Source organism: Coturnix japonica, chromosome 13 (genome assembly GCF_054131305.1).
Source record: "Coturnix japonica strain WE chromosome 13, WE-NBRP24, whole genome shotgun sequence".
Lineage (NCBI taxonomy): Eukaryota > Metazoa > Chordata > Aves > Galliformes > Phasianidae > Coturnix > Coturnix japonica.
Window position 1 is genome coordinate 3,551,766 of NC_140675.1, and position 26,901 is coordinate 3,578,666.

The 26,901-nt window shown below is 42.7% G+C and overlaps 1 long non-coding RNA gene across 1 annotated transcript; it reads right to left on the bottom strand.

Moving 5' to 3' along the window:
• LOC146758596 (uncharacterized) lies at positions 1-26,901 on the bottom strand. The gene is made up of 2 exons (XR_014934037.1): positions 25,182-26,901; positions 1-1,821 (listed from the first exon to the last, which is right to left on the bottom strand). It is a non-coding gene; the product is annotated as an uncharacterized LOC146758596 (long non-coding RNA).

Consider the following 26,901-nt stretch of genomic DNA (forward strand, 5'->3'; position numbering starts at 1 on the left):
TCCTACTGGGATTTGGCAGTTTATTTCCATGAGCTGATTGTCAACAGTGGGGGAATTAATGACCACGTTATAAGCAGTGTGCATCTGCACACAAGCACTTATGTTTGGCATGTATAGTGTCACACGTGCAATGAAATTAATTACAGAATTATGTGCAATTATGGTTATAAGTGTAACATATTAAGCAGTCTCTTGCCAACTATTTAATGCACGTACTCTCAGTAAACTCATTTTTTTCAAGGATTCACAACTCTTTTCAAACATATACTTCAATTTAAGCAGTTCCTGGAGTTAAAGTGGTTGACTTGTGATTTATACTCTGCTGATGGGGACATTTTTTTTTTTATTTTCATGTCCTTTTAAACTGCTTATTGTAAAGATTTCTCCCCATTGCAGTGTCACTTCTTGTGCCACTGTGCCACTTCTTCTTACTCTGTTCCCTCATTTTTTAACTGACTTTCCCTTTGTATTGTCCTGTCATTATACGTACCCAGAACAAACAAGGTATGGAACAGTGTCTGCCATTGGTTTGTGTCTTACTGTATTGTGGTTAGGATGGAGTAATTAAGGTGAATAGACCCAGGGTTCCAACACCCCCCAGGGGCAGCCCCAGGTCCTGCAAGAGCAGCTCCGGCCCTGCTGCAGCCCTCACCATGCCACTCACGTCACACTCTCAAAGAGCAGCTGCAATTCCAAGGAGGGTTATTTCATTTGGCACAGAATCTTTTTTAAATGGGTAGCTTCCCAGACTTATGCTGAACAGCAACGAGCAAAATTAACTTGTAGAATTGTGTGTAGAATTATCATGACAAGTGTTCTAGCTGTATCAGCCAGCAACTACATCCCTAAGATGCAATCGTTATTTCATTTTGGTAAGCCCCTTCCCCATTTTCAGATGTCACAGAATGACAGAATTGTAGGGGTTGGAAGGGACCTGCAGAGCTCATCGAATCCAGCTCCCCTGCAAAGCAGGCACTCTACAGCAGGCTGCACAGGTTGGCATCCAGATGGGTCTTGAATATCTCCAGAGAATGAGACTCCACAACTCCCCTGGGCAGCCTGTTCCAGTGCTCCATCACCCTCACTGTGAAGAAGTTCCTTTGTATATTGGTGTGGAACTTCCTATGCTCCTGTTTGTGGCCATTTCCCCTTGTCCTGTCCACACAGACAAATGAAAAGATGGTGGCCATGTGCCTTTATCTCCCACACTTAAATGCTTATAAACATTAATCAGATCCCCTCTGAGTCTTCTTTTCTCAAGGCTGCACAGACCCAGGTCACCCATTTCCTCATAGGAGAGATGTTCCAGGCCCTTTATCATGTTTGTGGCCCTCAGCTGGACTCTTTCCAGACGATCCCTGTCTGTTTTGTACTGGCAGCCCAGAACTGGATACAGTACTCAAGAACCGGATACAGTACCATATACGTATTTTTTACTTCCATAACTCAACACAACCTTCTGTTTGGGAGACAAACAGCAACCTGTTTGTGATACACACCTGCAGTGTGTATCGGTGCTTTTGACTGAGTGAAAATTCTTACATTCAAAATATGATTGCCAAGAATATAAAAGGGATCTTAGGCAGCTTCTCTTCCCAGAGTTTCATCACTGGCTGCTGAGCTCATAGACAGAGCTGTGTTTGACGGGGGCAGTGCCTGAGCACTTCACACAAAGTGGCCAAGGAGCAGTGCTGCATTTCTGCATGGCTGCATTTCTGCATGGCTGCATGGCTGCCTTCAGTGCTGCAGGAGCTGTCAGTGCTGGTTGTCTCCTGGCAGTTGGAGGCATTTGGGCTCCCCAGGAGTAATTTTGCAGAAAGCCTAAGAAAAGAGAAAAAGCAGTGTGTTTTTACAGACAGCCTTCTAGGGAGAACAAAGCGCTTCCCTTGATTTCTGCACATAATTTAGGGATAACTTAATTAGCTTCACTGAAGTCATGCTAATTTACCTTAGGTAAAAGTGATTCTCTTTCTCCTTTTGTGAAAAGGGAACAGTGTAAATTTCCTGATGTTAATTAAAACAGAAGCAGACTATACCTTCATGTATTCAGTGCAAAATAAGCAAGACTAGAACACAGCCCAAATTCCAGATTACAATCACTGGCATGGTCACTGTTTGGCACAGGCATCCGCAGCAGCTGGGATTTCTGCAGCTGGCTGATAGAACAGCATAAGGAGGAACGTGTTACAGAGGTGCTTGAGAACTGCGTGGGTTTCTTTCCATGAAAATATCAGAGATTTGGGAAAGCTTTTTTTAGGGGCAGGTGCTACAGAGAGCCACTGTGCCAGGACCGTGGGGAGCTGCGTGGTGGGGTCACCATAGGACATAGAAGGTTCCAAGTTGGAAGGGACCCACAGGGATCACACAGCACCACCCAGACCTGGTGTCAGAGTGGTGTCCCAACACTCCCTGAGCTCCGGCAGCTCGGGGCTGTGCCTGCTGCCCTGGAAGCTGTGCCATGCCCACCGCCCTCTGGGGCACAGCCTTTCCCTCACCCCCACCTGCCCTCCCCTGACACAGCTCCATGTGTTCCCTCAGACCCTGTGGCTGTCAGAGAGCAGAGCTCAGTGCTACCCCTCCACTCTCTGTGAGGAGCTGCAGGGTGCCATGAGGAGCTGTAGGGATGCCATGGGGAGCTTTAGGCTGCCATGGAGCTGCATTCTGACATGAGGAGCTGCTATGAGGGAGTCATAGGGCTGCCTTGAGGGATAACTAAACACAAAGACTACTAATACATTTCTGTTATTGTTTCATCTGAGGACCTCTATAAAACAGTGTAAGAGATTATTCTTTCACACCATTGTCTCAAAGTTTGCTGAGGACACAGATGGACAAGTCCTGGTCAAGGGTTGAGAAATCCTTTGTCTAAATCATAGAATCATAGAATTACCCAGGTTGGAAAAGATCTTGAAGATCAAGTCCAACAGCAGCCTAACAATAGCACCCTAACACTAACAACCCTTTGCTAAATCATATCCCTGAGCACCACATCCAAATGGCTCTTAAACACATCCAGGGATGGCGATTCAACCACCTCCCTGGGGAGCCTATTCCAGTATTTAACAACCTTTCTGTAAAGAAATGTTTCCTAATATCCAACCTAGGGACACATATGGACAAGTCCAGGCAAATCACAGTCAGAGTTGATGAAATATTTTGTCTGAAGATTTGCAGTCCAAGGGCAACGATAGAGAAAGAGATAAGCCACAGCTTAGTGGCTGGGAAGCAGTCTTTTCTCAAGGGAGATGCCATCTCGGGGGTTCTGCACATGGCTCTTACCCAAGTACCCCGGAATGCCACATTGGCAGAAGAAGGATAAAAAAGGGACCAATAAACATGACATCAGGTGCTTCACAACATGATTCCTGCATGCTGATAGACTCTCCTGGGCCTGCTACCTGAAACTTGCCCCTTCCTCTTGGGCCTGCTCTGTCTCTACCTGCTTGCTGCCTAAGGCCGGCCACTCTGCTGCTGCTCTTCCCTGCACTTTTGCCTTGGGGCATTGCAATGGCATGCAACAGAATACTGCTAGGTCTTGGTGGTGACTATCCCTGCTTTATGCAATTTTTGCTTCTTTCCTATATTTCCTATTGCCCACTTTCCCTTCCCCATCACCCTAATTCATAATAGTTGCCAGTCCTCCCCTTCCCCATCTCCCTGATTAAGATTTGTAATAAGCTGGTTGGACCACCATTTGAACTCTTTGTTTCTTAATCTCATGTCAGGTATACATATATCAAAGAACCTCCTCTCCTTCCTATGAATTGGAGCAAGACAAACAGCTGTAATAAATAATGGTTTTCCTTATCAACATGTGTGGGATCGCAACCTTCCTTCCTTGCAATTACCCTAGAATAACGATTTTCTGCTAACTCCAAGTGGGCCTCAGCGTGAGTTCCTCAGATCTGAACTTTACTTGAGGATAATCAGGGTTGTTTAATTTTTGAGCAGCAGCTTCACTGAGGTAATTGATTTGTTCTTTAAATCGTGGTTTCAGGGAAATGCTCTTTGTAATTTCCTCAGCTGATATTTCATGTTGTGTAAAATTGCAGCTGTCACACTGCTTTGTATCACAATATGGTTTTCAATGGAAACATATCACCAGCTACAAGTGATTGTTGAAGGAAGTTTAAAAAAGGCACAGAGAAAAAGAACCCTGGAACTGTGTATTCTTTGAAAAGCTATAGAAAAATTCATGGCAAAATACACTGAAGTCTATGGACAGCAACTGTACTAATCGCAGTTCATGGAAGTAATATTTTTTTGATGAATAATGTATGCAGAATGAAACTTATTCAGTACAGTTCATCCTTTAAACAATGCCTGCAAAGATATGACAAGCAGCTGGAGAGATCTTTGTGGTGTGTGTTAGCCATGAACACAAACTACCAGTAAGCTATTAGGGAAAGTGCAAATCGTCCTTTACCTTACAAAATCTGTGTATTACAGAAACACACAAAAGGCTTAACTGGAGCTCTGCTAGCCAAGCGATGGTACATATTTTCAACATCTATGCCCTTGTGCATTTTCAAAAACCTCCTAATTTGTAGCACTTAGAGACCAAGGCATGATGGGCAATGGGTGGAGTGAAGCAATGCTGCGTGAATGAGTATTGGCAGCTGGGTGAGAGGTGTAGAATGGGTATTTTATTCCTCTATCCAGTTGCCCTCTGGGATGCCAGGCCCTTGGCAGATGGACATGGAAGGACATAGAAGAGACAGAGGGCACAGCTGAAGTGAGGTACATTTTGAGCAGGCACAAGATGACGCTATTGGCGAGAGGATGGCCAGGCACTCTGCTGGAGACCAAGGAAGCTGTGGGTTCTCCATCCCCAGTCAGAGTCGGAGCTGGACTGGCCCAGGTCTGCAGTGGAAGCAAACCTCCAGGCTGGGCACATCTGAGCAGAGGACTGGAATTGCATTCTTCCAAAATTTGTCTAACATTTTTTTTGTGTGTGATTTGCTGTTCTTAAATATACGTATATATTACACATGTTATATAAACATTTAATTATTGTGTATTTGTATACTTAGAATATATCATAGAATCACAGAACAGTTGTCTGGAGGGACCTTTCAAGATCATGTAATTCCAGCCCCTCCAGAATTGATTGCCATGTGCATACTAAATATGTATACATCAGCTATGTAGTTGCTCGTTTCTCAAAGGACACCATGAGTATTGAACTGAAAATCTATCTGTAAAATGGAAGTATGATTGAAAACCACACCAAGATATTTTGAATCCAGTGATGTTTCTTATAATAGAACTAAAAGAAATCAGGCTTGCATGTCACCCACAATCTAACAAAATGTGTTTCTATCACATAATCTCTAATTCTAGGGTTTGACCAGTTTCATTTTATTATTTCAGCTTCTGCTTTTAGCTGTAATGTTTTAAAACTTCCATTGGAGATCTCTTGGTTTGCTTCATTTCATCTCATTCTATTCCTCAGTTTTAGACAGTGACTATAGCAAAGAATGTTTCTGATTTTCCTGAAAGTCGTCATTTACTCACAGTGATTTCTGACAAATGCTCTGTTGTACAGATTCTTTTTTATGATGATTGCATGGAATGTGCATATCACCATTATTTCCTTTAAGCCATTTGGATGAAGATTTGCTTGTACATAGACAAAAGCTGTATACCTTGGCTTTCTGAGTTTTGGTTGCATTTATCTTGCTTTATTTTTCCATTTAAGGATTACTCCATGTTTAACCAGCATGGAAATAGCACAGAATTTGGAGGTTTATTAATATCTATAATACAGAGCATTTGTGTCTGTCTCATGCATTGAATAAGATGATAGAAATGGGAAAAGATAAATGACAGGATTTTACAACTGATGTAGCAGCTGTTTTTGTGATGGAAAGCAAAGCCATTTCAGTCACTCTTTAATATGATTGGGCGTAGCAAGGTTATGCACTTGAGGAAGAACTGACAGAGGGAGCACTCTTAATAAGGGACAACTGAATTGTTGTGTACGAAAGAAGTGTGAAGCAGAAAGAGAGCAGTGAGACTGAGCCAGAGGAAAGCCTGGAGCCTGAACCTGTTGAGCGTTAAATCCCCTTCCCAGGAATGTGACTCATTTGTAGCAATCCATGTTCCAAATCAAACCATCAGCAGACACATCTGCCTTAATCAGGGAGTATCTTTTCCAGACATTTTCTGCACTAATGGGACACATTTTCTGTTCATATTTTGATGGACAGAACAGTGCAAAAAACAGTCATCCTAAGTGAATATTTATTGTTGTATCTGCCATTATTAAATGCCAAGCAGACATTATTTTACTGCTAGATTTTTAAAAAGATTCAGAAACACTCTGCAGATTAATGCAATTCAAATATAGGTATTTCAAATGCATAGTGATATTCACAGTAATCAGTATAAAAAAAAAATCAAATCAAGTCAAATCAAATCAAATCAAATCAAGCATTACTCCTCCGTTTTCACATACTGAGTTTCCTGGTAAGGCTTACAGCGTCAGGATACGATGAAATTCTTTAAAAGACCAAAATGAACAGCCACTTGTTTAATTGCTGTAGACTTTTATGCCAGGTTAGACCTATATTTGTTTCATCATATGGGAACAGTCCCATTCTATCCCAGACAGCCATTTTATTGTGAACATTGCTCTGCACTGCGAGACCACACCTATGCCAGAGGTACTTGTTTTCTTCCTACACATTAACTAACTTTGGTTGTTGAGCAGCATTGACACCAGAGGCTGTTGGGCTCCTTACCACAAAACCATTCCTCAAGAGAGGCTGAAATACAGTCTTACCCATCACTCTATGATACAGTGCACAGAGGGAGAGAACAAAGAGGGAGACAAAAAACTGAAAAAGAGAGCAAGAAAGAATATCCTCCATGTGATCTTCTGCTTTGTGTTGATTAATAGCATTGCTTGTTCTGCATGACAGTTACTCCCAGTGTGAACTGATAGATCATCCAGGGATCTTACCCAAGCCAGTTACCCATTAACTCGTAAACAAAGTATAAATATTAATTAATAATTCTTGGTTTTACAAAGTAAAGGACCCATTAAAATCAGGCAGCATGGAGATTTCATTTAGAAACACCTGCTGTCTCTCTGACTAGGCTCCCATAGGCAAGGTTCAGTGTGATGGCAGTGTCTTTTGAGGGTCGTTGGATGCCTGGGAAGCAGCAGCAGCACTTCTGTACCAAAGTGTTTCCCTTCCCCTATGCATATTTTAAATGAGGTGAACGTGCCCTGTCACTCACCAGCTCCATCAGCTCCTTATCTTAGCAGCTAATCTTGCTGCAGGTAGTAAAAAAAATTACTGCAAGCTATTAAGTTTCTACTAAAATGTCAAATTCTGTGGAGTCTTGAAAAGAAAATGAGTGTATAGTCCCATTCCAGCTAGACAGATTGAGTTTGGTGTCCACTATGAACTAAAAGATTTACTCTCCAGATTGGCTAATTCCTTGAGCATTAAATGCCCCAAGAAAGGGAGCAAACATACTATTAATAACTCTAATGGCTAAAAAGCATATTATTTTCAAGTGATTTGTTAATCAGCATGAGTTCTGCCTACAGCTATTGCAATCAGTCATCTTTCTCCAGTAGTAGCTAGTGTCTTAATAAGGAACAACAAGGGATTTGGAGGAGCTAAAATTGTTCAGGCTCGAAGGACGATAACAGAAATTATTAACCAACTTGGATAAAAGCCACCAAACAAGATGGGAATACTATTGGAAGGGCAGATTGTAAAGCCTCATTGGAAACAGATAGAGCCAAAGAATGAGTTTGTGAGAACGTCTGTTCCGAAGCTGCTTCCCTCTGATGAAATTCTCATCCATAGTTTAAAATGGGAAGAGGAATTTTCTTGCATAAGACATCAGTGACTCATGGCTGTGGCTGCAGGAGGGACCTTGGATTTCTGGTTGAGCCTGGGGTGATGAAGCTGAGCCTGGAGTCCCCTGCAGTGCCCTCAGAGCTGCCTGCCAGACCTTGGTTGAGTTCTCAGCTAAGCAAACAAAATGATGATAATTTGTTCCTTAAAAAAAGAAGAAGAAAAGAAAAAGAAAAGGAAAAAAAGGAAAAGAAAAAAAAAGGAAAAGAAAAAAAAAAGGAAAAAGAAAAGAAAAAGAAAAAGAAAAAGAAAAAGAAAAAGAAAAAGAAAAAGAAAAAGAAAAAGAAAAAGAAAAAGAAAAAGAAGAAGAAAAAGAAGAAGAAAAAGGAAAAGAAAAAGAAAAAGAAAAAGAAAAAGAAAAAGAAAAAGAAAAAGAAAAAGAAAAAGAAAAAGGAAAAGAAAAAGAAAAGGAAAAAGAAAAAGAAAAAGAAAAAGAAAAAGAAAAAAGGAAAAAAAGAAAAAGAAAAAGAAAAAGAAAAAGAAAAAGAAAAAGAAAAAGAAAAAGAAAAAGAAAAAGAAAAAAGAAAAAGAAAAAGAAAAAGAAAAAGAAAAAGAAAAAAGGAAAAAAAGAAAAAGAAAAAGAAAAAGAAAAAGAAAAAGAAAAAGAAAAAGAAAAAGAAAAAGAAAAAGAAAAAAGGAAAAAAAGAAAAAGAAAAAAAAAGGAAAAGAAAAAAAAAGAAAAGGAAAAGAAAAAGAAAAAGGGGGGAAAAAAAAGGAAAAAATAAAGAAGGTTCTTTGCTGTTTATGCTTCTTTTTGTCCTTCAAAGCAAAAAATAAAAATAAAAATAAATAAAAAATTTGGGCTTGGCCCCAAAACTCCAGCATCCAGGAAGGGTTGTTATGACAGATGTGGTGAGCACCAGAATATCTGTGGGCAGGGGAAGTGAAACCATTGGAAGAAATTGCCCAGAAGTTGTCTAATTAAACAATTTGTGAAAACATTGTTGTCGTTGCCTCAGACAGCCTGGTTTGTGTGAGTAATTCAACGTTGTGTGAAGGCTGGATGAATGAATCTAATCTGTTTGAAGCTTCTGGCTTTATTGGTAACATTTTATAAATAAAATAGCAATACAGAGGGCTGTAGAATCCCAGTGCTCAGGTGGGATGCACATGATGAGATGCAGGTAGTGGACTGTAGAACACCTTCTGGGCAGGCACCCAGCACCCAAAGCACAGGGCTGAAGGACACAGCCCAGAACCAACGAGGCCACTTTGCAAAGCACAGATGGGCTTTCTAGGATGTATTTTTTTCTCCTGCACTTTTTAATTACTTCTTAAATCTGGGATCTTTTTAAAGCAAGTCAGGAACATTGAATTACCATTTTAGGTTTTTTGTTTGTTTGTTTGTTTGTTCATTTGTTTGTTTAGAATTATTAAGCTGTTTTTATTACATTTTCAGACTTTCTATGGAATAATAAAAATTAAAAAGCTTAGATTGAGAAACAACTCTACAACATTTATTAGATGACTGGCATCTATGAACATAAGATTTCTTCATGAAATTTTGTTAATGAACCCACAACAAGCAGGGGAGCATTTTGGTGCCCTGATGTACACAGGTGGTTTCCCAGCAGGTGGCCAGCACTGGCATTCCTGCAGTAATTGATTAGCTCAGGTGTACAAGTACAGCACTGATTGATTACCTATTAAATAACACTCCATTGCATTTCTTTCAATTATACAACACAGGATAGCTGTTGCCAGCCAAGAATTCCATGATATCAGACATATTGATGACTTATAATTGTTTATTTGCATTTGGAGCTGAGGACTTGGAGCAAACCTCTGTGAATGGCCACGAGGAGCACGTCTGTATCACACAGACAGTGTGCTGGGCTGGAGGACGAGGGCTTGGATGGGTCACTGGGCTTTGTGACAAAGTACTGTGAACAAAGGGGACAGTCCTCCTGAGCAGGGCTGAGCACAGGATCCTGCCCTGGGCTCCAGGTGGAGACACAGCAGCTCAGGACAGGCTCTAAGGAGGTGGTTCCAGCTGGGGAGGCCCTGCACTGCACACCCACCTGTTGATTTAATGCAGCTGAAAGCTGGCACTGCGCCTTGCATTGCTCGTGCAGTTTTAAACACACACAACTCCCAGATACTGGAATTTTACAAGGCCACATGCACATGTAAAGCAATCCTCTTGCTATTCTGAGGCAAAGGGAAGCTCTGTTCTAAAAATCTAATAGCTCTTTATGGCCATGTCTCTCATCTGATTGCTTTGCATCATTTCTGTGATCTCACTTCAGGATGCATTTTGGTTGGCTGTTTGTGAGAGCTTTTGTTAGTGGTGCTATTCTGGGACTGCATCCAACTTGCTCCTCATCAAGACCTCTGAGAGAAGTTTCCACATGAACCAAAGCCCTTAGAAGTCAGAAGTTTGAAGAGGAGATGCTGCAGCCAGTGAGCGGTGGGACATCCAGGGTCAGAACTATCATTACAGGTACAACAACAACTCCACTGCTGTTCCTACAGCCTAGACATGGCTGGGGGGGGGGGGGGGGGGAGAGAAGGGTGGGGAAAGGGGGATCACACATTCTAGCAGCCCCACTATCTGTACCAGGTTGGCAGAGGCTTGAACCCCCTGAGCAGTGCTGGGTCTGCTGGCCTCTGACACACTCCTATCCAGGGCTGACCTCCAGAACAATTCGGCATGAACAGGGGCACCCAGAGCATCAGCAACATAACGAGAGGAGGGGTTGTTCTACACATGCTTCTTTTTCTGAAGAAATCTTTTCGCCATCATCTCCCAGTGTGCTTTTTTTTTCCCCGCAAAGCTGTGATCAAAGTCTTCAAACATATGGCTCCATGGCAAGGCAAGGATTTCCACAAGCTCCTGGACTCATCCTACCGCTCCAGACATCAGCTTCTTGGGCAGTCATACACATGGCTGGGATCCTTTGGGCTGTTTCTACAGAAGGTTGCAGCACTACATTACAGAGCCGAACCACTGCCTTAGGAAAACTATTCAGCAGAAGCAGCTAACTAGTGATAGGATGAGAAGTAATGGCTTCAAAGGTGTGCCAGAGGAAGATTTAACAGCCCTACAAAGTCCATCCTCCTGAAGATAAGAACAGGGGAGAGACCTGAAGAACATTCAGAGCCATACCAGGACTGCATGGTGCAGTGCAGCACAGTCAGGGCGCTCAGCATGGCCACAGTCATTGGGCAATTCCCAGCCCCAGCACCAAGGACTCAGGCTGTGCTGGTGCTACAGAGTCATGAGAGAAGCACTGCAACAGTGGGAGCTCTGCACAGGGGCTGTGCTGAGGGGTGGGCTGTAGGAATGCAGGAGTCATGCAGCCGCAACATGTGTTGGTAGCCATGGCAGGGGGGGATTTGATTCTGCCAGAAGCATCATAGCAGGGTACAGCTCAGGTATGAGGAGACAACAAGGTGTGTGCTGCAGAAGACTGCAAGAGTAAGAATTCATGAGTAGCCATAGTTATACATCTTGCTGAACAGATTCATTTCCCAATTTTAAAATGGCATTTGTTTTGTCATGTTTCTCATCACCATTAGTGCATAATGGGACACTGTGCATCAGTTTAAATGAATTCATAATGAGTGCTGTAGCAAGTCTATTGAATAGGAGATAAATAGGTGATTATTCTGACTCTGCTCTGATGAATGCGATTACTTATGGAGTTATGTGCCACTTCCACAACCTTTTATGGAGAGAGATACCATAAATCAGAGCAGACTGGGTGACCCATTAGATGTCATAGCCAAAAAAGAGGAGGACTGACTACAAGAAGTAAACCAGAAAGGACTGACAATGCTAGATGCCAGCTAGCACAGATCAAAGAAGACTGATGAAATGTGAAGACATAATGTGGAGACTTGGGTGACCAGGACCCTCTTAAGGGAGTAATGTAAGGATGCAATGAGAAAAGGAAAGAAATGAAGGACTTGAGACTGGTACAAGGCAAGCTTTAGGAGAGTCATGGGCACATTCACAGGAAGGTGCATCCTTCCAGCATTTCCCTCTGGGCTTGAGGGAAATGAAATTAATGGTGGGGAAAGGAAGGGAAAGAGCAGGGAGATGCCGTAATATGTATGTTCACTTTTACACAAAGGTAGAAGAAATGAATTAGTGAGAATTTAGCAATGATATCTAGAAAGTTAGAAGGTAAATGATGTGAAGTGGCCACAGATGTATGATTATTTCCTGAGGACATCAGCTGAATGGATAATGGATATTGTTGCCCAACATTTAAAGAGGGGATGCAGGCTGTAAGAAACACAGAAATGGCTGTGCTTTGGACAGATGATCAGGAACAAGGGAGAATGGACCTGAGGTCCTGGAATCAGAGATGAGAACAGATATCTTGGGTGGAAGGAACACAACAGACAAGGTATAACATCCAGGACACAGTCTGACCTGCTAGCATTAAGAGAAAATGGCATGAGTAGGAGGAGGTGCTGGGCATAAAGTGTGTGATTTGTACCATACAGGATAATAGTTCTGAGAAAAGCACTTCACAGGCAACATCACAGGAGACAGGTAAAGCTGTCATTCAACTACTTACAAAGGCTGACAAAGATAAAGAAAAATTTTCCAAAGTACCCTCTGAAAGCAAAATAAAACTCAATTTCAGACAGCTTAACGATATTTCATCACGTTTTTGTGGACACTGAAGCATGATCAGAACTAAAATTCAACTTGGTTAAGAAGTGAGAAGAGAGATGGGAGTTCCTAGGAAGAGCCCGGCTGATTCATCTGCACTTTGATGCTGGAAGGAGAGCTGATACTAATGTGCAATGAGTAGTTTTGGGACAGTCTCTGGAGATACAGAAAGATCGGCTGAACTTTGGTGGCAAGGACATGCCCCAGGGAACCACCATGTGCCAAGGGAGAGGGGACTCAGATCAGGGGATGAGGTCACTTCCCACTTGGAGAGATTTGTTTCACATTTGAAATATTGTAATAAAAACTCTGAAGTTTTTGCTGTGCTGTAAGAGAGATCCTTCTCATATTGGCAATTGTGACATTGTGGGAAACTTCTAGAACAGACTGGGAGCAGGTGGTCTAAATGGCAGTGCGGGCTGGCCACAGGATATGTAGCATAGTCTCTGGTGCAAAAAGTAGCAGTGACTTTAGTTTGGCAAATAGCATGGGTGGCATGGAAAGCCTGAAACCACAGAAAAATGCTGAATCATTAATAGTAACTATGAATGACTGGAATGAGTGTATATAAGGGAGAACTCATACATATATTTTAAGAAAACATAAGCATTACTGTACAGGCCTTACTAACAATGAAGTTTGGTTGTATAATGCTGAAATTTTATGTTTGACTAAGAGATTCCCACAGGAATGAAAGTAGAGAAGGGTTACGGCTGCAGTCAGTGACTGTCTGGACTTAATGAGCCAGAAGATATGAACAGAAGAGCTTCTGCGTCAACACGATGAGCCACTGGTCAGACTCAGTATGGATCACATTTGAGTCCCAAAGGCACTGAGCAGTGTACATTCCTCCAGTGTCACAGGCTGGGCAAACTGCTCAGATGTTTTCCTTCTGGATGAATGTCAGTTTTCCAGCTGCAGGGTATATCCCATACTCAGAGAGTCGGCCTGGTATTGTCCCCCATAGCACTTCTGACCAGAGCTTCTGTCCTTCCCAAACACTGCTCTAAATACATGTCTGGCTCCTGACCCACAGAGCAAGTGGGTCGCAGTCAGACTGCAGTGATATGCCCCCACCTGGAGATGAGCAGGATCTCATGGTCACAGCAGGAAATACCCCAGACTGCCAGCACCCTGACAGGCAGAAAAGATGTTCAGGCAGAGACAGACAGTCAATGAAGTAGTCCCTCAGAGACTGAATACATGTCCCAGGTGTAAGGGATACTACAAGAGGACCATGAGAGATTGCTTGACAAGTTGGCAGTGCGGTGCTGCCTGAGATGGAGCTCACATCTCCTTACTGAAGGAGTGACAGATACGGTTAAAAAGAGTTGGAAGATGCACATTGCACTGTGTCCTAGGGTCCTAGCAGCAAAGACTGCCCTTATTTCTGTTGTCAAATACACATTCTCCCCCAAGGGCAGCTGGTATCTTACATATGCCAAGCACTCAAAAATGCCGCTCTGTCACAGTGTCATGGTCTGGTCTCATAGAGAAGTTTATTAGAGTGCCTCTCTATTCTTCAAAGAATAACTCTGTATCATTTACAGAAGGCTTAGGAATGCCATGTGTAATGTGTGCTTTAAGTATTTGTTTGTTCTTACTTGAGCGTGGCTTTTGATGTAGGTCTACCCATTACATAAAAGCCAGTAAGCTAGAAAAGGATGAAAGAAAATGAAATGGTCTGTATCATATCATTCTGTATAGTATTTGTGTATACTGAATATTTCATTTATTCTGTAATCTGCAGATAGTTTGAAATTGAAAAGCCAGGCTATTGCAATGGCAGCCCTTTTGTTCTTGGAATGAGTTTGGCTTACTCAAGCAAAGCAAGTGAGCACCTGATTAAAGGCAATATTTATCTTTAAGGAAAAAGGCTGTCATTCTGTTGAGCTATTGAGCAACTCCCAAATTTATTTAGCACTGTACATGACAGGAGCATGAATGGACTTCTTCCTGTGAGATGCAGTCACATCCATGGCAAAGTCAAGTCCCCACTGTCCTGTCACTGGAGGGGAGCCCAGGAGCAGTGGGGGCTCTGGGGCATATGCAGACACAGCACTTGGGATGTGAGCACACAGAGCAATGCCCAGAGTCCATGGGGTAGGAGAACCATACTTAGGACACAGGTTCAGGGAAAACCCGAAGTGATGTGCCAGAAGAAATACCACATGGGTAGATGAGTGGGATGTGCAGCCTCAGAGCAGTAATCCTCGGGGCTGGAAATGAGAGGATCTGGATAGGAAATGTCCCATCCCTGGAGACAGCCCTGGGAAACCTGATCTAGCTGTGGATTTCCTCATTCACTGCAGGGGGGGTTGAACTAGATGGCCTTCAGAAATCCTTTCCAACTCTAAGGATTCTATGATTCCAAAAAGGAGAACCAAGTCACAGAAAACAACCCAGTATATGGGATACTGGCTGAGCAGGACCATAGGCAACCCAGTGCCCTCAAAGTCTATGGTGGTAAGAAACTCTTTACTCACTGCAATATTCCTGGAAATCTGGTGTTGTTCCTAAAATGCAAAGCATGGCTGAGATTTCCTGGAATGAGAGAAGAGAGTGAATGTCTGGAGAACAAGTGGTGCTTCCCTCCTCCCATATATATACATATGTAAATAGCTTGTGACCCTGAGAAAGGCAATTCACAAGGAAAAGTGAAGAAGATACATAAAAACCTTTTAATCTTAGCAGGAAAAGATGCATTATGGAGAATGAACAAAAGTGTTCTTTCCATAGCAAGAGCTTCTATTTTATTTACTTACTTCGGTTTAAACAATAACTTGTTGCTTTCTTATTTTGAGACAAGATGTAGGATTCAGAACTATGATGATCAGAAACGTGGTTAATATTCAGCACAAAAGTGCAGAAGGCTGATTTTTTTCACTGAGAGAACTTCACACACCCCAGCACTTCACTGGAGGCTGCTAACCCTGCAGACAGAGAGCACAAGGAAGAGGAACAATCCCCACCTTCTGGAATTCGCACCCAGCAGGGGGCCAAGGCACTCTAGGACTCCTCTCTCCACTCATTGCTTCCTTGGCAGCTGGAGAAGAGAAGGAGAGTCACAAGGAGCCACGTGAAAGCACTGCAGCATCTCTCCAGACTGCATTCATCAAATCCCACAAGCTGAACCTAGCTATCTTCTATAGCGTGAACTGTGTGCTCAAGAGCAATGCTCTACGCAGGCAGGATGCAGAGGCAGGTAGTCAAGTAGAAAAAGATGGACTGTACAGGATTAGCACAAAAGACACCAAGCTGAGTGGTACGGTTGACATGGAGGAAGGAAGGGATGCCATTTGGAGGGACCTTGACAGACTTGAAAGGTGGGCCCGGGTGAACCTAATGAGGTTCAACACAGCAAAGTGCAACGTTTTGCACTAGGGCCAGAAGAACCCCAGGCACCTGTACAGGCTGGGAGGAGTGGTCCTTGAGAGCAGCTCGGCAGAGAAGGACCTGGGGGTCCTGATGGACAAGAGACTCAACATGAGCCAGCAGTGCGCTCTGGCAGCTTGGAAAGCAAATGGTATCCTGGGCTCCATCAGGAGAAGGGTGGTCAGCAGGGATATAGGAGGTGATTATCTCTCTCTACTCTGCTCATGTGAGGCCCCATCTGGAGTACTGTGTCCAGGTGTGGAGCCCTCAGTACAAGAAAGACATGGAGATTTTGGAAAGGGTCCAGAGGAGGGCCACGAAGATGATCAGGGGGCTGGAGCACCTCCCCTATGAGGACAGGCTGAGGGAGTTGGGTTTGTTCAGCCTGGAGAAGAGAAGGCTGCGGGGTGACCTCATTGCAGCCTTTCAATACCTGAAGGGAACCTGTAACCAGGAGGGGAGTAAACTCTTTGAAAGGACCACTAATAGCAGGACAAGGGAAAATGGTTTTAAGTTGAAAAAGAGGGAAGATTCAGGTTGGATGTTAGGGGGAAGTTCTTTACTAGGAGAGTGGTGAGGTCCTGGAACAGGCTGCCCAGGGAGGTTGTTGATGCCCCGTCCCTGGAGGTGTTCAAGGCCAGCTTGGACGGGGTCCTGGGCAACCTGATCTAGTAAATGTGGAAGTTTGGTGGCCCTGCCAGGCAGGGGGGTTGGAGCTTCATGAACCTTGAGGTCCCTTCCAACCCGGGTCATTCCGTGATTCTGTGAAAAGAGACTGAGTTGGGGTATCTGAGATCCTCATGAGAACCAGCAGTCAGATCTGGCACACCCAGACCAGTCTGGTTACAAGAGAGGGGAAGAGGCCAGAGAAGTCCCATTTTTAATCTCACAGGTTTTATAGGATTTTAGGCAATATCCATGAGATTTTATTGAGCAGAAAGAATTTTTACATTTCTGATTGCAACAGTTTCTGAGATCATTCTGCTCAAATCTCATCAGACCTCTGTATTCAGAAGTTCATCTGCTTGCAGAAAGTGATCAGACTTCAGCAAAGTGAGAGTACAAATGGGAGGAAACAAACATGTCAGCTAATGGACAATGGAGCCAGGAGTCTTAGCAGTAATCAAAGAAAAGCACTGTGAGCAGTGCAGGAAAGTGACATACCCCTCTCAATATTATAGATCAGCTTTTACTGAACTCAGCAGAGCTGTCTCAAGCTTTAACTCCAATGATATCTGCAGAGCTATCACTACTTTCAGTGTACCTTTCAGTGAAGGTGAAATAACGTCCACAAAGAAAGTGTAACTCCAAAGCGAAAGGCTGAGCAGACACTTCATACAGAAGCACAGCTCCTGGCCCATGCACTACTCACTGCTTGGTCCCACTGGGTGCAGGACTCACCTGCAGGCCAGACCTAACACATCTGGCAAGCACGGTTCATCAGACTGCTAATGGAAAGCAAAGCTGCCCATTACATGCTCTCTGATGTGCTGCAGATACAGAAAAATGAACATATAAAATAAGATCACTATCAACTAATTTCCCATTGGTGTTTTTTGTTTTTTTTGTTTGTTTGTTTTTGTTTGTTTGTTTGTTTTTTAAATAGAGAAAACTCTCTGGAGAAGGGAGAAAGAATGTTTAAATATTGATTTAATACAGAGAATGGTCTGATGGTAATACATTTTCAGAAACACTCTTAATGGAAGGCTCCATCACAGTCATACACTGCTTCTAACAAATGCTTGGGCAGAGTGTTTCTCTCATTCCTGAGGTATAAGCACACAGAACAAAGCAGAAATTTTTCTCTAACTCCATAGTTATACTATGTTCCATGGGCTGCATCTGGCCTGTGGATTGTTGTTCCTGATCTATATGTTATTTTACCTCACTTTATATTATCTTGCTCCTGTTTCTTTAAGATATTCCATATTTTAAAATGTCATGTTTGTGTCCTTTAGATTTGGCATAAGAAGCAGCTGGAACTGGGCTATCTCCTCTAGCTGAAGTAGGGCTCATTTAACACAACATATTTCACTTCTTCCCATATGCTGCACACCCACAGCATTACACAGCTATTTTTCCTCCAAGAGAAAGCACACCCAACTCACAGCCTCCACACCTGTTTTAGCTCCTGTATCCAGACTAATCAAAAGAGGCTCCACAGAAGATAAGAGAGCAGTCAGACATCCTCTGTTTACTGATTTACACATCACACAGCCTAGCCTTGTGAAAGCAATGTTGAAGAAATGTAATCGGTTTATTTGCACTGTGACAGCCGCGTAAACCACAGAAAGGAATGTGACAAATGAAGCCATCAGCTGTGCTGTGCAGGGAGTGAATACATTACACTTCCAATTACCAAAGTAGATAATACATTCCTTAAATAGGCTGGCACTGAAGCCCAGAGCCATTGTCATGGCACCACTGAGCATCCCTAGCAAGGCACTGGGTGAGAGCACTTCCCCTGAGGACAGGCCCCAGATGAGGCAGGAGGTGATGGCCAATCTGGGCTCATGAGGTGCTATCAGGGATGGGGCTAACACCACACATAGGGGTGGCAGGAGAACAGGGGCTACACAGTGCATATCACTGCTGGAGCAGTTGGGGTTGCTGTAGGGAGAAGTCCTGGATCCAATGATCCTGACATCAGAGATACTCTTGTGGCATTTAAACTGATAGGACCCATATACAAAGCGATTCAGGCAGCTTTTGCTCATTAAGGGATACAGTGTGGTACACAGCAGCCCTGAAAAATCTCTGCTTCTGTCTAGCAAACACTAAGGGCCTCTGAGCCACTAATCTGACTGTAAAGTTAAGAAGTTAAAGCATAGTGCCACTTAACCTTGCTGTGAGGAGACTGCATGCCTTCATGCATCTCAGCAGCTATGCTCCTTGGTGCTCTGTCAGTGAACCCCATGGCTATGCAGTGCAATGGGCACTATGTGCTTGGGGCTGCATGGACACTGCACCCACCCGTCTGAAGTAAGAACCCTGACCTCCTAGTAGCCACCCCATGCCCCCATCTCTCCAGCTCCTGAATTCTTCTTCACACTGCACTGTGTTCCTCCAGCTGGGACCCACAGCTCAGAAACTGGACAAGAAATGTCAGAGCCATGTGGATTAAAAGGCACCTCAGGAAATTCCCCCGCTTTGTACAGGCCAGCAAAAGTTCTGCTGCCACCGAAGTTGTCATTGGCTGTGGGGGGTGGAGGAGGGGGGAAGGCTGGGCAGTGTTTCTAGAGGCACACAGCATACTTGTGCTGCTCACAGCAAAGAGGACCTTAGAGAGACTGAAGCTGTGCAGCCTCTTAGCTTCTCGTTTCATAACCAATTAACTTTACAGACACTGTCCAGACTGCCTGCTCCAGATGAAAGGTCTCTGATTATCTTTCCAGGTAAATTAATGCCTGACATATTTTGTTATTAGGCTTTGAAAGGCCTAATAAATAAATTTACTAGACAATTTCTTCATTCAGTATTGCAGTTTAAACCAACAGACAACAGCAGAGAAATGGTTCATTGAAGCTAACTGCCAAATAGCTGGTATCATGATGCAAATCAACCCTGAACAGTGCCCAGCAACACTTCTGGTCCACCTCACAGCACACAAATACAACTCCTGCACACTGCCTTCTTTGTTCACAGGCTGCTGCAGTCTCCATTCAGCTGAGCAAAGGCTCAGAGTTTCTGTCCTCCCCCTTTCAGTACAGTTATCCCTCACTGGGGGCACAGAGCACGTACAGTCCAGTGGTCCAGTGGAGAGGCCACAGCCCCCAGAAGTGTGAGGAAGGGACTGGGTTGCACCACAGCAGAGCTGGGTGCTGTGCTGGGAATCATCTTTTCTAAGCTGATATTGCAAATGGACCACTGAGATGATCCCTCATACATCAAAGCCTGAATTCCCATTAGCTGTTGAAAACTATTTAAAAATTACTCTCAAAATACTTCTCCTTAGTTCAAAAGTAGACAAGGCAGATATTATAGATGTCAGAGAAGACACTTCTTTATTCCCAGTGGAAATGTTATTTGTACCTTCTAAACACCAGAGCTATTACAATAAACAATTCCATGCAAATAGGAGATATTTATGAGCAAAGAGGCACTCATGGGAATGAAATTATGAACACAGGTTCTTATTCTTAAAATAGTCCCTATTTTATGCAGATTAAAATTCTCCCTTGAACTATTCCCGTCCCTGTTCCCACCCCAGCACAGGTCAGGAGGAGTCAGCCCCAGGCCATGCCACCCAGCCCCTGCCTGGCACAGCTGGGCTCCTACCAGCCGGATCACCAGCTGCTCCAGGCTGCAACCAAACCTGCTGCCTCTGGTGTGCCTGTCATGCTTATCACTGGTTAACAGGCCAAGAGAAGCTGCTGAACCAATGTTCTTGGCCTGTCTCACAGCAATCTCATGCAAGTCTCAAGTAGTAGTAGCCATAAATGATTAATTTTCAGCAACATGAGACAGGACTCCATCTGCATTGCTCTATACCATGGCTGTTACTATATTCTGTTCTACAAGATTTAGTATTAGCCTCATGCATCTGTGAGAAAGATTAAACAAACAAACAAAAAAATAAAAATAATTAAAATATCAACCAACACAAATGACCATGTCTAACTGAGAAGCAATGATTTTGAAGGAAATGAGTTTTAAGATACCACTGAAAGTTGCTAACAAATCTGAACCCTTACAAATACATCATCAAAATGCATCAGGAAGAGATACTTCTACTCAACAATTCCATTTGATTGTTTTGAATTTGGTTCTAGGAAGGCTGTTTTTTTGTTGTTGTTGTTGTTTGTTTTTTTGAGGGAGAAACAGAAAGAGAGAGGAATACTTAAACAAAATATCTTGATAATCCATGAGCTTATGTTTGGAAGAAAAAAAGGGTACTTTGAAAGAGTGACCTTACAGCAAATTTGCCAGTAACAGTGGTATTTCCCAGGCAACCAGCACTGCACTTGCCCTCAGCTCTGCCCTGGGCAACAACTGGCACAAGCAGGTCAGGACCTGGGCAGCAGACATCCACACTGCCATCAGGCTCCCACCTGAGGGTAGCCTTCCATCCCTCCAAGATGGTTTTTACTTGGGCACCTGCATCTTCACTGTAGAACATGTGCTCAGCTTTGAAGTCTATGGAAGGGGGTGACTTTTTCTGCAACATAGCCATAGCCTAAAAATGAGCATAATATAATAACCACATGAACTTTGTTCTTTAATACCTTTGGTGTTCTCAAAAATCATGCTATTCACAAATAAAAGCACAGTTGACAACATCAAATTACCAAAAGGGAATGAGCTCTGAACTTGAACAGAAGCTGGGGGACACAAATACATCTTGATACCTAAGGACATTTTGTACAGACAGAACAGCTACATTCCTGGGACGGGGACATGAAATTAAATGACTTTATGTAGTCAACTACAACTCTGTATTCACAGACAGGGAACAACTGGACATTGCATTTCACCATGCTGGAGTGGACAAGCTGTTCTCCCACACCGTATACTCAGACCTTTCTACTACCACAGTGTTGCTCATCATTCTCTTCCCTGCTTGCCTTGCTCCCCCAGCACCTTGCTGTCTTGGAGATGTGTAAGAAACATTCCTTGGAGACAGTAACTACAAGACAGACAGAGCTCTCCAGTTAAACCTTCAACTTGACAGCTTTTCCCACTGGAAAGATCATTTTGTAGGTCCTTTCCAACCTTGTGATTCTATAAGTCTATGAAAGGGCACAGTGGGAATAGCACAGTATCTCCTGGGCTCAAAGGACCCTTTTAACTCCCAGAGCCCCTGCAAAAGGCTTGGGAGTGTCTGTCACACTGCATCCTTATGGTTGTTCTCCCACAGCAAAGAGGTGGCTTGGTTGATGATAGCACTGTTGGATTAAAGCTCACTGGCCTTTGGTCACTTACACTGCACCTGGTACTGAGCTGGTGTTCAGAAGGGCCACCCACAGTCCCCATTTCTGCCAAGTGGTTTTCCCCATTTATCTGAGCTTGAACTCCTGTATCCATAAAACAGGATTAAAACAGACCTATGCTGTTGTGCACAGAAATCCATAAAGAAACAATGCTGGTTATTGGAAAGACACAAATGCTCTCAAGTATGTGTGCAAAACAGTAGTAAATATTTTAATAAGGTATTAATGGTTGACTTAAAAGGCACTATGCTAATCTACAAAGAGCAAGACCGATGTGTCTACTTTCAACACAGGATTCTACACTCCTAATGGTCCTGTAATTTTCAGCTAAAGCCTGTTTCTGGAGGATTATCAATTGTCTCTCATAGGCATTACTTATAGAAAATTCTCAGGAACACTGTGCATATTTTAGCAGAGCCAGAATTATACAGAGAACATGCCTTATTTTCATATCTATAGGAATAACTGGCTTCTGTGTCATTGTGTGCATAGGTTTTAAATTGTGGATCATCACATCAGTATCCTCCATGAACCTTAAATGCTTGTAAACATTCTACTTAGTAATGAATCTACATTTAATATAAATGTTTTTTTTCCTGAAGTTTATTCTAGGAAGAAAAGAACAGAAATTCTCATAATAAAAAATAAATTGTAGGTAAATCATATTCTTAAACTTCATATACTATTATATTTCATAACTTAAATTCTACAAGTCTTGTATTAATTAAGCAAATTTTAAGAAAATGAGATCAAAGCAGAGAGTACACAAAGCCAAGCATTTGTAGTTATAGCCTATGAAAGTCTAACAGTTCTCTCCTTATTTCCTTAAGGTAGTAAAGAGAACCATAAAACCACTGGTTGGAAGGGCTACCAGCCTGTTCAGTTGCTCACACTATGTTATGAACTCTCAGAAAGGCCTGATAAGGCATTGCCCAGGCAGACGATCTGCCCAGAACCAGACGATCTATATTAAAATACACGGCCTAACGCCATTGGCACCGTCTGGGAACCCCGGCTCTCTCCCAGCGGTGAACCGAGCCCAGCCCTGAGCCCGGCACAGAGTGACGGAATTTTCTTCTCCTTTGCAAGAAGCTCCGGAGCTGCTGCGCTCCACGAGTGCCATCTGCTGGCACTGCTGCGCATTGCCCGGGCGGCCCCGGCTCGGCTCAAGGGCAAATTGTTGTGAACTCCCTCGGATAGACAGCTATGTTAGCTGGATAATCACAGCTGCGATGCCACCAAGAGGCATTTTGCCATCCGGCTGTAATTCTGTTATTCAAAAGGTAACTGTCAAATCACTGAAATCACATCCAGTTTAATTTAAACCAACTCTCTACTGCCCCCACCCTTTATCTGCAGAAGAAATCAATTTAGAAGGCTAGAGGAAACCTAGAAAAGTATCTCATCGCTTTAGTTATGCCAAGAAACTAAAACCTGTTTTGGTAGTCTCTGTTTCACAGACTTCCAAGAGTATTGTGGAATATTACTGCCTTGGAATGGAAAGATTTACAACCAGAAAGCCTACGAGTTATTACAAAAACAACACATTAGTTAGAGGATTTACTGTTGCAATTAGGCTCTCAGATGTGCGACATTCGGGCAAAACAAACAAACAAACCAAAACAGAAGGAAGTGCAATTGCCATGCATACAGACAGCCAGAACAACAAGAATACGTTTTCTTTAACAGAAGAAAAATTGCTGTAGAAGGTAAGTAAAATAGTGAAAGAGAATGGCTACGCTCATGTCAGTAGATTTGAACAAATTATACTGGATATGGCTCAATTAATTTGTTAGCGCATTTCTGTATGGAACATCTGAAAAAAGGTGTATCCAAATCCAGAATTATCTTTAAAATGCTAGCTAGCAAACAGCAAAACTATTGCATTTATCTTACTGAAAACACAGATGCAGCACAAGTCAGCATTACACTGTACACAATCAGGAGGTGCTACATTTGATTTTCAGCTTTCCCCTGGAAATGAACCCACAGATTTGCAGAGAATGACACACTCATAACATCAGGCACTATCCCAATCACCTCATCCAAGTATAACTCAAAACAAGGCCTGACTTGATGTCCTCCGAGTTCATATAGAAACGCACTGCTTCAGTAGTATATTCATAGACTGTAGTCCATGATCCCCCACCCCCCTTCCACACATAAAAGACAGAATACCTTCTAAGATTAATGTAACCAATTAATTGCTGATAGGAACCTCCTCCTCTACCCAGCTGCCTCTGAGAGCATCTGTATTTGAAACACCATGCCAGAACAACTTCATCTCACTTTATAGTGAACCTGTTCTGAGGAACAGATGGTACATAGAGGATGTGCTGCACTGCACCCACAAAAATCCACTGCCTGCAAGCACAGCAGATTAATGGCCTTTCACAAATTATTAGTACATCCCCATTTTTCAGGTGTCAGATAGATGTTGCCTGAAATGTTATTGCTAGTACTCTAGAAATCCAACATCTACTCTATTTTCTTTCTTGTTATTTCTGGCAAAATATGTAATTTATGTCTTCCAAGCCATCTAAACTGCAATGTATTGACAGCCAGACAAACAAATGTGCTGGAAAGCAGATGCAAACAGACACATTCTTAATATATCTATAGTTAGGAAGAAAGAGGTCAAGTAAAGCCAACTGTTGCACAAGATACACTTTGGATTTAGTTCAGAGAAAGCTATGAGGAAGTTTTAATGTCACTTTCTTCATTAACTGTAATCTGGTCCACCTGAGGAGAAATGTGGAAGTCAACAAAAGCTAAGGTAAGAGCTTGCTCCTTCAGTCTTCCTGGCTCTGAATGAAAAGAAGAAGAACATACCAAGAAATCTTGCAGAGGAAAAAATAATCAGCTGGGATTTCAGTGAGAATTCCCAAGTGTACCTCAAGTTCAGGTTTCTGGGCATTACTTACACTGAACCCTGTGCAGTCAGATGTACAGTTGGAATAAGGCAAGAATAGTTATGTATGATTAGAATAATACAAGAACAGTAATGTACAGTTGGAATTACACAAGAACAGTTGTAAATAAATAATCAGATGGTATCTATGGGAAAAACTCATCAACTCTGAGGCCTTCAGACAAGATGGAAAAGGTTGAGTCTTGCCACAACAGAGCGATCTCCATAAAGAGATGCTGCCTTAGTGGTCAGCCCTTAAATGAAATCTAGGAGAGATCTCTGTCCTTTTCCTCAAAGGCAATACCAGCTGATCAATAACTGTTCCACACTTTGGACAGCCAGAGCTAATGATATTGTATATAGCTACATAGTATCAACCTTCTATTTCTATCCAGTTATAATCTTATGCGCACTTATTAAAATTAAATTGAATGCAATCACTTACAACTCCTGACCTGAATTATCTCTGCTTCACGTCAGACCTCTTCAGCACAGCACTAGGGATTAACTAGCATTGTAGATGCACAGTATGGGCAAGGAGTCCAGGACATTGAGAGTGTAGCCTCCCTGACTGCTTGGTGTCCCACTACAGTGCTGTGACCTTCCTGACAGCATGAAGAAATTCTGGAACAAGAGAATAGCTTCACTGCATTAGTAATAGTCATTACACTCCTTTTTCCTCATATATTTCCCTCCTAGCCTTTAGAAATCTACAGGAATATTTTCAGAGCATCAAGCCTAAATTCATACTTGCAAAATCCATCCACATTTCTCCTGTAATTACAGCACACAGAGCAGTGCTGACAACCTGAAGTCTTTTGAGGCTCCTGTCCCATTGATCTGGACACTAAACAGGGGAAAGCTACTGTGGACGTTAGTGGATTCACAGCTGTATACCCAAATTTTCCTGTGCTCAAACTCATTTCTTTGTTTGGGAAGCTGAAAAGGAATTGAAGAGCATCAGTTAAATATTTCATGTTGTGCTGGAATGTATAATTCATGATCAAATCCTTGAGAAAGAAACAGATAAGATGGAGCTGCAAAAGCTTTAAATGAAGTATTTTCTTTTTGTAGTAAACTGACTGCTGAAAAAGTGCTTTTCTTCTTTTCTATTGGTATTATAATGAGAATTAAAAACGTGATAGAAGTAAGAAATGCACTAAATGGATTTGAACAGTTATTCACTTATACATTTTGTTGATTGATGCAATTAATGTTTTATACATGCTTTTCCAAAGGTACCCTGTTGTACTGAGTTCCTCCACATATCACTACCTCCCATAGGAATGGGATGCATTGGCCTCAACGTTTAAACAACCCCATGTGTTGTTCTTTTATTGTAGTAAGCTCGAGGAGTCACAGGGGCTATTTAGCAGTGCTTTTGAAACACAGCTTTTGGAACTGGTTCACTCCGTTAAAGCTGATGTGGTGGTTTCCAAAATCTGAACTTTCCTCCCCTTCTCCAGCTGGACACCCCTATCTCCCTCAGCCTCTCCTGATAGCAGAGTTGCTCTAACTTCTGTATCTTCTTGGTGGCCCTGCAGTGGACTCTGCAGCAGCTCTGTGTCTCTCTTGTACTGGGGAGTAGAAGACATAAGCAGACTACTTCAGATACGGCCTCACCAGTGTGGAGTAGAGGGGAAGGAGCTCTTCCCTCCTGCTTGCTTGAGCACTGAACTTAACAAAAACACTGGGATATGAACATTTCTTGTTTTCTGGTTGTTGGGCTTTTGGGGTCTGTTGTTGTTTATTTGGCTGGTTGGCTTGGAAAGTTCAATACCATTATACATGCGCTGGTAGGATCTCATCTGATAAACTGCATATAGTTTTGATTACACATATTCAATATAGACTAATTCAGATTGCCATCTTTTCTTGGCTCACTAACAACCAAGATCATAGAACCATAGAATGATCACAGAATCATAGAGTGGCCTGAGTAGGAAAGGACCTCAAAGAGTATCTAGTTTTAAACCCCCTGTCAAGGGGCCACCAACCACCAGACCAGGCTGCCCAGATCCACATCACACTGGAGAATCATTCGGTTTCCAGATTATTTTAAGGAAAAGATTTTAATCCATCGTATTTTCTGAAAACTAAGAATTGATCCTGCTCAAGGAAACAGAAGAGAAAAACATCACCCACAGGCTGCAGATATTTACCTCGACTTCTCTA